Here is a 12,619-nt window from a genome sequence, read left to right as displayed (position 1 = left end):
GATTTTAAGGGTTGCTTTTAATTCCAAGTACACAGGATTCAACAATGTCCTCAACATCTCAATAAGACCAACATTTGGGCTTTGAGTTTCCATTTCTGAAGCCTTTAGCAGATTTACTGGCACATTTTGGGTTGTTGTTGTGATGCAGGGCCCAGTTCTGCTTTAGTTTAAATTCACATTTTCCTCAAGCACCACCGAAACATGGAAGCATTCATGGTGGATTATGTAATGATTAGCCGCCTGCAGCAAAGTATCCCCAAACACTTCACGCTCCAAGCTTCTCCATTAATACAAGGCTTTTTTCCCTGAAATATTATATTTCATTTATGCCAAACATGTTCTTTGTTGGGCTCTGTGTACGTTTTTGTGTCTTCTATAAGAACTATACCTTCTGTTCAGAGAACACCTTGAAATTCTCCTCTGGACAACATAAAAAATAAAAAAAAACTCAGATTTAGCAGGACCACTAATAAGAAACCAGCATGAAGATGTGGAAGTGAAGTTCATGTAGAATCATTTAAATGTGTATTTTCTGTTGTCCTATCTTTCCATTTGACTTTTTCTGATGCTTATGAATGCAGAACAACACATAAGATGAAATACAACAGATTCAGTCCATCCCTTCCTTACACACATGCAGCTTCTACAGCATCTTTACAACCCTTCGTTTTTAGGGTTCTTCTCTCACTCCAGAGGGGTTTATGAGGCTGTCATAAAACAGACAAATGGTCAGCACTGAATTGCTTCTGCAGGGGCTGTTTAGTTGTCAACAGTCCTTCAGCTGCTTAGTTAACTAGTCATTGAGACGACCATATAGTCAGTCAGTGAAAACCAGGTGGTCAGTGCAGTCTCGTCTGTTAAGAGAAAGTTTCCTTTGAACAACGAATCAGTTTTTGTGTTTCAGCAACAAAAGAGGAAAACCATTATGAGCGGATTAAAGGATCGTAAACCAGATACAAAAACATGCTTCACGCACAAGCGGACATAGTGTGTGTTTTTTAGGGTTAAACAACAGTTAAATGCAGACACTTTAAGTTACAGTTTACCTCTCACTGTGAACCCCCACTCCCGCTTGTCTACTCCATCAAGCCTAATGACTTGTGACTATTAAAACACAGACACAGAGAATCAGGGAAACCATCAGGCATACCACCAAACCATCAAGCACAACTATCAACTATCCCCGGGAACTCTTACATTTGCTCTGCAAATCATATGTTCTCGCTAAGTCGAACTGATGCGAGTCAGACTGAGGATATGTTTTTATTTATCAAGGAAAAGTAAGTGGAACATACAGCAAGAATCCTTTGGCCAAACTGCACTTAACTGCAGCAGTTCACCGTTACTGAAACACTTGGTACGTACAAACGCATTCAAATCAAGTAATGTCAAACTAAAATGTTTCCTCAAAATCCATCTCCAACTTGAGTTCATTGATTTAATGGAAGAAAATTTATGTTAGGAAATAAATCTTGCTCAAAAAAACCAATGGTGACATATTTATTTACACAGCATAGTTGTCCATACAGTGTAACGGGACCCCATCTGATCTTCTCCTATTGTGTGTTCTGAACCATTATCTTAGACTCAATGAAAACCCTTTTGTTTTTCTAAAGGTTCATAACGTCATGCTGTCAAACCAGGTTCCTAAAACTTTTGGAGAAGAAAAACATCCAAAGCACCCATTCTTGATCCTTTTCCTTTATTTCCAACCTAATCCACCTGGATAAAGTTGCTGAGTTTGAAAATTAACGCAACAAGATCTGTACACCACACAAACACAAGACAAACTCTAAATATGCTCAGTGACTGGTGTGGATTTTTACAAATGGCAGGTCTCCTTCTCACAACAGAGCCTCTCATGACACAACCAGCAACTCGAGTCCTTCACTAATCAATGACCAAAAGTCTGCTGACATTGCTGAAAATGCAAAGTCAGAAGACTGGAAAACCTTTATAACCAAGTCGAGCCTCACTTAGCAGATGCCATTGGAGAAGGGCCATTACTCTCACATGAAAGTATCCAAAGCACAGTTGCATTAAACTCAACCGGTTTGCATCTGTCATGATAGGATGGAGTAGTTTATTTTTAAGGCAATAAATACAAAGTTGCTGCAAAAATCTCAGCATCCTCGTTTTTATGAAATATCTCTAAAACTTTTGGTCGCTACAAGAATTATTAAAGCAGGATTTATTTTGGGGGGCTGCATTTTGGTCCTCGATTCAAAACCCCGCCTGAGTTTCTGCATGGAGTTTGCATGTTCATGCCTTCTTCCTGGGTACTCGGGTTATTTTTTTTTTCTAATTATTCAACTTTTTTTTTTTTTGTCAGGGCATTGTATTTGGCCATTTGATTGTTGGTACTGCACTTTATCCTGACTTATGAGTCAGACAATAGCAAGAAAAGTCACGTAGCTTTAGTCAGTCGTTGGGTCTGGCTCAATATCTACATGTCTACATATCAGCACATATAGCGTATGCCTTTCAAAGTATTAGAAATGAGAACTTTCTCAAGACTATCCATCCATGGTTTTTCAATCTTTTTTTATATTGCTCTAAAAATATTTTCCCATAAAACAAGAGGTTTAATCTTCCAGGATTTGTCTTGCATCACTTTTCAACACTTTGCCTGTTCAGCCCTTTTATTTGGGAGGCTTTAGAAAACAGCTTGGAGTCTTGTCAAATGTATGCAAAGAAAATTGTGCTTAAGTGTCTGAGCATATGCTTAAATAAAACTTTAAAGGTTGAGAGTTTGCCTTCCAGCATATTTATCATGAGTGAGTTTGACATGTGTGGTTTTATAAGAAGGTATACTCCACAGCCAGCCTTACTGGTTGTCATCAAGAAGAGTGGAGTTAATGGTCCCTTTCAGTCATACACCTGTTTCCATAAATCTGTCAGCAATTCAAGGTGGCGCTCAGTGAAAATGTTCCTTTTATGTGGCCAGGAACTATGGATGTGTAGAATCACAGCACTCTCGGCAGAAAAACGGGTATAATTTTGACATTTCTTCAATAAAACAAGCCCACTGATGGACGTTTTAATTTTAAAGGCTTGATTGTACAAAACACTTACCTTTGTGCCACACAAGCCAAGTAAATTACTGATGCTTGAAAATAACCAAAGAGAAGGCAAATTAAACAAAACTAAGACAAAGACATCCTGGAATCAGTTCTTCAGTTCCAAACATTTTGTTGTATATCAACTTGTTGCCTTTATGAAATGTTTATTAAAGGTGCTAAATAAGCATGTGGTGGTACTTATGGAGGAGCAGCATTCAGTTTATATTCTCCAGTAATCTGGAACAAACTTCCAGAAAACTGCAAAAAAGCCAAAACACAGAGTACCTTTAAACCAAGGCTAAAAATCCACCTGCTTAGCATAGCCTTTGATTAATTATGATTGGAATATTGATTCAATCATAATTAATCATTTTGTGCACTATACCCGTGTTATAGTGCACAAAAATCCATGTGATAGGTGGACGGAGCCTGGTGCTGCAAGGTTGGATAATACCCGTGTTAAACGGACGGCGGAGTCTGGCGACGACAGGCGTTTAAATTCCATAACAAAAGTATGTTTTTATCTTTTTTTAAAAATATTTGTCCTTTTTTTTCTTTTTCCAAAATCTCTTTCTCTTTCTTACTGTTTATCCAATGTCACATGCTGTTTTTATTTTGTTTTTAATTATGTAAAGCACCTTGAAATGCCTTGATGCTGAAATGTGCTATACAAATAAAATTTGATTGATTGATTGATTGATTGATTGATTGATTGATATATTTAATGTATAATAATACACATTAATATATATCAATGTGTATTAATATATACATTACTATATATGTCATCAAAATCATGACATTTGACTAAATGTAATGCTCATTGATATTTACTCATTGGTTACTGTGAAGTCTGAACTGCTTTGTTGCTGAGATTTGCTATGCAAACAAACCTACTTGACTTATGTTATGTATTAGACATCAAGTGATGATGGAAAGTATGATTAATGTCCAAAAGGGTTTTCCATGATTGGTGATCCCAGACCATTCCCAAGCCAGAAAGTTTATGGTTTGATCTTACTGGTAGAATTGAAGATAAAACCCTCAGAATCCTCATACCACCTGAGAAATCTTTCTCCGGTTTTCTAGATTAATCCAGAGGAACTTCTTACCTAACCATCCTCTGGGTCCTCAAGTTAGAAAATACTCAAAGGTCTTAAGTTCAGAGTTCTCCACAATTAAAAGTCCATATTTCTGGTAAATTCTGAGCTCCAGGTCATTCCCCGCAGCTCTTCTTCTTCAGTCCTTGGATCAACTGCACCCTTTCCTCTGGACTGAAAGTTCACCTCCTACTGCGCCGCCGTCTCCACAAATTGATCCTGCCAGAAAACAGATCATCATTTTAATAAATACAAAATCCTGACTAGAGTCTCTGAGTGATTTTCTCCATGTGGGTCAAAAAACTTAACCCGATCATCACAAGCCGAGTCAAAAAATAAAAAATAAACTTGCCATTTTTATGCAGCTACAGCAATGCCTAAAATCTTTAAACTGCTGGAACTGTGACAAACAAGACTGGAGAAGGACCAAAGTTTATGTCACTGCCTGACTCAGCAAAAAGCTTTTCCTGTGCAGCCATAAAGAATGCACTTTATCTGGAAAAGTGTACTTTTGGTCACTTTTTTGGCACTCCAGGTGAGTACAGTAAGAATAAAGTATAAAACCTTGAGCACTTTGTGTAACTCTTGGCTGTATGAAAATGGCTGTAAATTAAAATTTGAGTTGAGCTGTAGAGAATGTAGGAGCCTGGTCTGGCAACAGAAGACTAAGAAACTGGTCATCTTTTGCTTTTCACCAGGAAACAATAATGATTTTCCTCCAAAACTTTAGCCTTTCTTTTCTACAGAATATATATTTTCAATTCCCTGACTAAATTCACTCGAATTAAAATTTACATATTTCTAAAGATTTCCAATGTGAGATTATGCAAAACACAACCTTCCCCAATCCAGGAAATACATTTTCAGACTCTGTATTGTAAACAGATAAACTATTTCATTTTAAATTAGGATTGTGATTGTTTTGAGGTCACTGTTTAAATAATAACATACGTAAAACGTGCGCCAGCAGCAGAACATAATTTTGTGACAGAAGCGAAGCTGCTACAGTAGCAATTTATCATTACACAAAACATTTTTATTGTAGGATTACAAACCAGCTAAAGTGATAATCATTCTACAGCTCCTGTGGAGAAAACGCAATGAAAGCAAATTAATTCAATTTGATTTTTTTTTTTTTTTTTTTCAATTTGATTTTTTTTTTTTTTTTTATCTTGATGCTTGGCAACAGTATTTACTGTGTAAAATATTTCCCATCAGCACACTTCGCTGAGGTAAACTAAAATATGTTTAACATAATTGAACTGATTTGAACGAAATGAATTAATTAAAAATGAAACGACTGAACTGGGACCGGGAGAAACAACAAGTCCTCTGCAGGTGATGAAAAGTGAGTGCCAGTTTTATGTATTGTTGGGCTGATTTCCCCAACAGCCTCCTGCAGAGACTCGTCGCTTCATTCAAATATCAAGCGGCTCTGATGGAAAGCTGTTTAAAAGGTGGTCTAATTGTCGTAATGGTCTGCCCCTCCGTGCCTCCCGTGCCCTCTCTCTCATGCTCCTCTCCTTTTACAGCCTCTTTCCTCTCCTTTCACGCTGCATTATGATGACATGTGAGCATTTTTCTTTCAGCTTCCCGCTCCTCGTTCACGGGGACGCAGGTTTGTGATTGACAGTTTAATAAGAAGGGCTTTCCATTTAGACAAAAGAAGAAAATGCATCAATTAGCACCCGCTTGCAAACAGTACACACACACATACACACACCACAAAGTTTTATTCATGCACAAAAGACACTCCATCATGCAAATAAACCAGTTTTTTATTCTTTTTTTTCCCATCAGTGGTGTCACAAAAAATGTACAGTTGAAACCAGATACACTGTACACAGCCTAAAGAGATAAATATCTTTTCTGACTTTATATCATTGTAACACATTAAACCAGACTAAACTTTTCCCTTTTTAGGTATATTAGGATCACCAAACTCACATTGATAAAATGCAAGAAGCTTTGCCATTTTTAAAAAACAATATTAATACAAACATGTCCTTTGGTAGGAACAGCTGTTAAGTTTGGCCAAACTTTGAGAGCTCACCAATTTGTTGTAATTTTGACCCATTCATAAAATTTTCTTTATTGATTTATGAAGAGTTTTAAAACATGTATAAAAGGAGACCAAATCCCTGTTTGCAGAACTGATGTAGTTCAGTCAGATATGTGCGCCACCTTGCTTTGACATGCTGCTTCACTTCCACCCACACATCTTTTAAAATGGGACTGAAATCATGGCTTTGTGTCGTCCACTCCAAAACATTGACTTTGATGTGTTTTGGCTACTTTGTAATAAATACGGGGAAATGATTAGGATCATTCTCAAGTTGGAAAATGTCACACCAAGAACGTCTGCATGTTTGAATTGTTGTCTTTTTAAGCGATTATCTAGGTTCAGATGTGTATTATAGAGAAATAAGCAAGTTTTGTGCTAATAGTAATGCAATGCAGAAATGTAAGAAAACAAAAAGCTGGTGTAAAGTTAGACTGCTGTAGTTTTGTCTTTCCTTACAGCTGCTCAAGTTATCAGATGAAAAGCGAAAGGGATACGAGGAACATCTTCTGCTTCCTAAATGCACGATATGCACAGCAAAAAAGGCCTGGTTATGTAATGGAGACATCATTTTCAGCACAACAGAACAATCCTCTGTGTTTCTGTGTCACAAGTATCTGCAGTAACAAGGCCTCCGAGCCATTGCTTGAGATACCTGAGATACCTGTTACATGTGCCAAAAATAAATAAATAAAATAAAATAAAAAATCACTTGAGTGTGTTTGATGGAAGAATAAAGAGAAGCTGTTTTTTAAGTTTTGTGATCCATGATATTGTATTCATCTTTGCACTTTTATTACAGACCAAACTGACCAGGTGGTCAGGTCAGGGCTTTGGGATGGGAGGACATGATGACTGTTGCGAAACAAAATAAGAATAAGAAAACATGAGCATCACTTAAAGAAAAAAATGTTTTTCTGCTGAACCTAAAAGGTAAAGATACACATAATGTTGCATCCTAAAAATGGTGACATTTACATCTGTAATAGGCCATTAACTCAGTATTGTAAAATTAAAACTTACGTTTAATTAAAAATTTAACTATGCATTCACTTTTATTGCCAATTATAATTTTACAACATAGTGAAAAAGAAGCAGAGAAAATATCTGTCCTCATAAATAAGCTTCATTAAAAATATAAAATGAAAATGTCTTTTCATTTTATAAATGCATTGATTCGTCTCACAGCCTATATAGAGAATTTATTACAAAATGTCTCTTTTGCACTATGTGTTTATTTCAGGAACACACCAGGCAGAATTGCCAAGCAACCAGAGGTTTCTATAAAAAGAGCTGTACTTTGAAAATTAAACAAAAGAAATCATGCTCGTGATAACACAGAAACAGCATGGTGAATGTTACAAATAACATTCATATGACCTTAGATAATAGAGTAGTGTCTATAATTACTCGTTTAGATGTCAGAGCTGCATTTGATACAGTCGATCACATTATAGATAAAAATACTCACCCGGAAACTTGCAGTTTGGAGCAGTATTCCAGTTATAATGGAGGTTAAAACAAATGCAGCAGAATAAAGCACTCATATTTTATGTTGTTTTTTTGTTTTATTACACCTTGAGCTAAATTATGTTAAAATAATATTAATTAAAAATCATACAAATGATTATAGATGTGCATGTATTCATACCTGAGGAAGCTTTTTGGTCAGTTTTTGCACCAGAACAGCATCACTTCACCAATTTATCAATGTCTCCTTTGCATTTAACACCATGCAACTAGTCAGCCATAGATGTTGTTCATCATTTTGAAAAATGTATCCACACGAGTGCCAGTGCACTCACACACCCTGCAAATCGCACAAATGGATACAATTGAGACTTGAATCTCCTTGTGTGACACTGTGTGATGCAGCCTGTTTACTCACCTCAGGATGCTGGATACCGGACTGAAACTGAAAGTTAAGCCACGACTTCCTTTTAGATTAATGGGTATTCAGAGCATTAACATTTAATTCTTAGTTGGTCTGCTGATCCTTAAAATGTAAGAAAAATATACACAGAAGATGATGAGACAGAAGAAACTCACCAGCAGAACCAGTTTCTCTTTCATTTTCACATGTTTAGACCTATAGGAAGTTACTGTACATGGCAATACAAGAAACAGTGAAGCAGAAAACACAAATGTGTAGGTTGGAGTAGTGAACAAAATGCTCAATGAAAGCATTTCAAATATCAATAAACAAGCAGCAAAGTTTGTAATTTAAAGGAAAAATCAAAATTTCTCCAATTTTAGTGCCTTAATTGAAACCGTGATAAATTTAGACAATAATTAAAAGTCCTTGTCATTGATGCAAACCCCTGAAAATATCAAGCTCCATATATTTTAAAGAATATAGTTTCCTTTACTTTTATACGAGAGTAATTAGCTCTCAGACTAAAGTGGAGTCCCAGACAGCTGTTCATCTTCCAGTTAAGTAGGGATTATTCCTTTACCTCGTCACCATGTGCTAGCACAAAAGGAACAAGGATTTCATCAAAGTTTCAATTAAATCTTTTGACATTTATGATTATCTAAACCTGTGTCATTATAGCAAAGAAGGTGTAACCTTTTGCTTAGCTGAGGAGGAGGGGAGTAGGTGCCGATTAAAATCCCTTTTCTATTTTAAGTGACATAAAGTCACACAGATGTGCACGCCGGTTTTCCAGTATGTAAGATATAAATACAGAAGGAGCAAAAGCAGAAGATAAACAAAACAGATGTAACCAGAAATAGTTCAAAACAGCACAAGACCAAAATAAAGTTCCAGCTCATTTTTCATCTACTCAGTTTCTCTCCAACTGTTTACTTTCAACCACATGGAAGCAGCTAGATTCACAGATGGAGGCGACAGTAAAGGGATGATGGGACTGTGCTGGTAGTTTATATCTCGATGAGCAAATTTAAACAAACAAATGAGCTGCGCCGGGCTTTGCTCACGGACTAAGCTCTATCTAATCTTCCTCCTGTAAGAGAACAAAGTCTCTCACAACTTTCATTCAAAGAAAAACAGCACATCCTGCTAGTAGCTAATGAGGCATCCGCAGTGTGAGAAATCAAATAGTTATCGTCTAAAATTACGGGTCGGTTTTCTTCCACTACCGTCCAGGGAAGAATAAAATGCTTCATCAGCAGCGGGCACCAACACAGAACACATCAGCGCCTTTAGAAACCAACGCCTGATCTTTCAACAGCACTGTTTACCCGAGAGTAACGGTGCTTTGAAGAACCACATAAAACAGGTGTTTGTGTTACCATGTATTTAGAACATACTTTTTAATGATCTGAAAGCACAAATATGCAGTGATCAGTGTCTGCTTTGATTTTATTCACATTAGTGTGGCAGGGAGCAGCTGCAGGGGGTAAGATTTCTCTCTCTCTTTGTTTTTTGTCTTTCCCCATCCATACTTTTTAACCTTTTTTATGAGTATTTGTAACAGGTCTTCTTTTATAATCAAATTTCAGGCAAATCATGCACATCAAAAGCAACTAATTCATCAACAGTCTGGTTCATAATCACAGGACAGTGGGGAGAAATTTACATGTCAACAAATCAAAGTGAACAATAAAGCTGAATGTATCAAAACATGTCATTATTCAACAGACTCTGTTTGACACATTAAAACAAGTTCTCCGATGTTCAATCAAATATGTTTGCTTTAGCGGTCTCATTTTTTTAAAGATGTTTTGGTGCCTTAAAACTTCAGTGTGGTTGTGTACCAACACAAAGGAGTTCATAGCTGTGAATTGAGTGGAAAGAAAATTACACATGGCTTAATTTATTTTTTGCAAGCAAAAATCTGCAAAATGTTTTGCATTCAGCCCCACTTTGTTTTTTGTAGAACCAAAAAAACAAAGAGATGTGTCTTTACAAACAAGTTATCACAAATTCTTAATCGGATTTAAGCCTGGATGTTGACTGGGATTTTATAGTATATTAATATACTTTGAGTTCAATTTTAGTGTCATTTTACCAGAGCACCTTTAACATATTTACTGTCTTCCATACATTACTTGTGGAAAACAGCAAATAGGACTTTTTAGGGAATTGTTTGAACAGTGGCTTTCTTCTTATTACTTATCCCCAAAGGCAAGATTTGTGGATTTCTTTGATTAAAGTTCTTGAAGTTCTTGTGCTACACGTTTCCCTTTTCCAAAGGACAGTTCAAACCTGGTTTATATTGTTTTATAACCTTAACCCTGTTAAACTTCTCCACACCATTACCCACCATGCTGTTTGTCCTCCAATGTTCTTAATGCAAAACTATGAGGCTTTTACAGAACATAATTATAGTGAGATAAGATTAAACATGTTGGATCTATTTACTTATTAAGTGGCTTCTGAAGTGCATTTGGTTTCACTTGATTTTATTCAGCATTATCAGAATAATAAATTTGTTTCATTTTCCTTCCACAAGTTAAGTAATTTAGAAATACATTGAGGTTCTAAGAGTGACAAAATGTTTCAAATGTCCAAATTTATGAACACTTTTGCAGGTCACTGTAAGAAAAACACACATGCATGTGGTGTACGTTTAGGTATTTCATGTAAAGATGTAACTTTTCCTTTTCATAGAACTGTTAGGTAAAAAACAAAAAAGAAAACAAAACTTCATAGAATTATTGTAATGGTTCCAAACTGATTAAAAGTTAAATATCCAGAAGCAGAGGTGGACACTCTTCTGCTAATTTGCTAATGCAGTAATAGCGGAACAAATTTTTTGCTTTTGATAACTTTGAAAATGTTTAAATGCACACTTAGTTTCCCCTAATTACATTTTTATGGATACATTCTGGAGTATTATTAAAGTTAGCACTTTAGCATTAGCATGACTAATGTTTATGATTAGTGCTTTAGGATTAGCTCAACTAATTGTTTCGTTAGTGGTGCCCACGACTGTCCAGACACTTTTTGACCAAATACACAATCTGCTGTTTTTAATTCATGCACAGAATCCAACAGCACTCAGCTTTGAATATTTTGTCCACGAACTTTAAGCCACTCCTGTCAACATCCATATGGCTGATTCTGAGTTGGAACTTTTCGGCTTAATTCATTATTGTAAAGTATCTTTCCTCCTTCAGTTCATCTGGGCAGTTTGCGTGCACATATGTGTGTCTGACAGACTAGCAGTACTGTGAGCGTGCTTTCATTAAGCCACTTCGCACCACAGCCGGTCCATGTTGGTGGAAGGAGTGAGTGTGTGAAAAAAGAAAGAATGAGTCTGTGTGTGTCAGGAGGGTGAGCAACTCTCAAAGACAACATTCAAGACGTGAGCTGGTTTTGGGGTTCTTTACTTTTTTTGTTGCTGAGAGGAAGTGAGATAAGAGGCGCAGCTAAAAGCTTCCTTACTCTCATACACTGTGTTGCTTGTTTATCAAACACGGTCGCTGTTTTTGTGCTCGCGGTGTCAGATTTGTTTCTGTGTCAATGGAACAGAGTGCAGAGAAGACAGTGATGGAGAGGAGAACTGTAGGAGTCACTTCAACATGTCAGCGCGACAGAAACAGGAGGAAGACGATGAGGAAGGAGGGACAGAAAGAGCAGGAAATGAAAACAGAGACGAGCAAAGGTCGAGTGTTTGAGAGAGAGAGGAAGCGTGGATTACCAGCAATCCTTGATCCCTCTTTTTTATGCTGCTTCTCTAGAAGAAAAAGAAATGTTTTCTATCTCCTGTCATGTTAAAACATTTAAAACTGGCAGGAGTTTGTTTTTTTCTAGCATTTTTCTAGAGAGTTGCCCCAAAAACTCTCACTGAAGCTGATTAAAATTGTTCATAGCATACACGTCACAAAAAAAATAAAGATGCAATGAAACTAGGGAGGTACCAATCATCAATAACGACTAAGCTCAACTTCTGATGCCCGTTGCTGTTGGGCTGTTTTACTTTTAAGAACCGCACTTCTCAAAAATTAAAACCCTTTTGTTGTGTACAGAGCTTGCAAACTTTGCAAGTCATGCACATTTTTTCCTCAATCGAACAAAACGAGGGTTTCCCCCCCCAAACTATCTAAATAAGCTCCCTTTACAAGTTCAGATGGCCTTTCATACCTCACCAAAAGCAGTGAACCATAAGAGGAAACAAGCTCTGGTGAGTAAGAGCCTTTAGTGGATAAACAGGATCATGAAGACCAAGAAATACAGTAGGTCAGGGATATAGTTGTATTGAAGTTTAAATTTGGGTTAGGTCATGAAACAGTTCTGTTCAATCCATCATTAGAAAACATGTGACCGTAGCACATTGGTAGGCCTTACAAGACACGGACATCAGCCTGAGCTAGCAGATAAGGCTAACATTTATTAGCAACTGTTATCTGCGTTAAAATGTTGAAAGAAGACATCCAGTTTGAAGAAGTAGGCAGATAGCAAAAGGTTCTCAAGTCAGATGAGACCA

General features: G+C 36.7%; 1 long non-coding RNA gene across 1 annotated transcript in view; it reads right to left on the bottom strand.

Annotated features, from left to right (window-relative positions):
* Positions 1 to 4,194: 4,194 nt before the first annotated feature.
* Positions 4,195 to 12,619, bottom strand: part of LOC106948543 (uncharacterized) — a 28,952-nt gene continuing 20,527 nt past the window's right edge. Inside the window, exon 3 of the long non-coding RNA XR_001425203.1 lies at positions 4,195 to 4,208. This is a non-coding gene — a long non-coding RNA (uncharacterized LOC106948543). The remainder of the gene's footprint in view (positions 4,209 to 12,619) is intronic.

Source organism: Poecilia latipinna, unplaced genomic scaffold (genome assembly GCF_001443285.1).
Source record: "Poecilia latipinna isolate Pla-1442-1.1 unplaced genomic scaffold, P_latipinna-1.0 Scaffold17, whole genome shotgun sequence".
Taxonomy (NCBI): Eukaryota; Metazoa; Chordata; class Actinopteri; order Cyprinodontiformes; family Poeciliidae; genus Poecilia; species Poecilia latipinna.
This window is presented reverse-complemented; position numbering and strand designations above follow the sequence as displayed.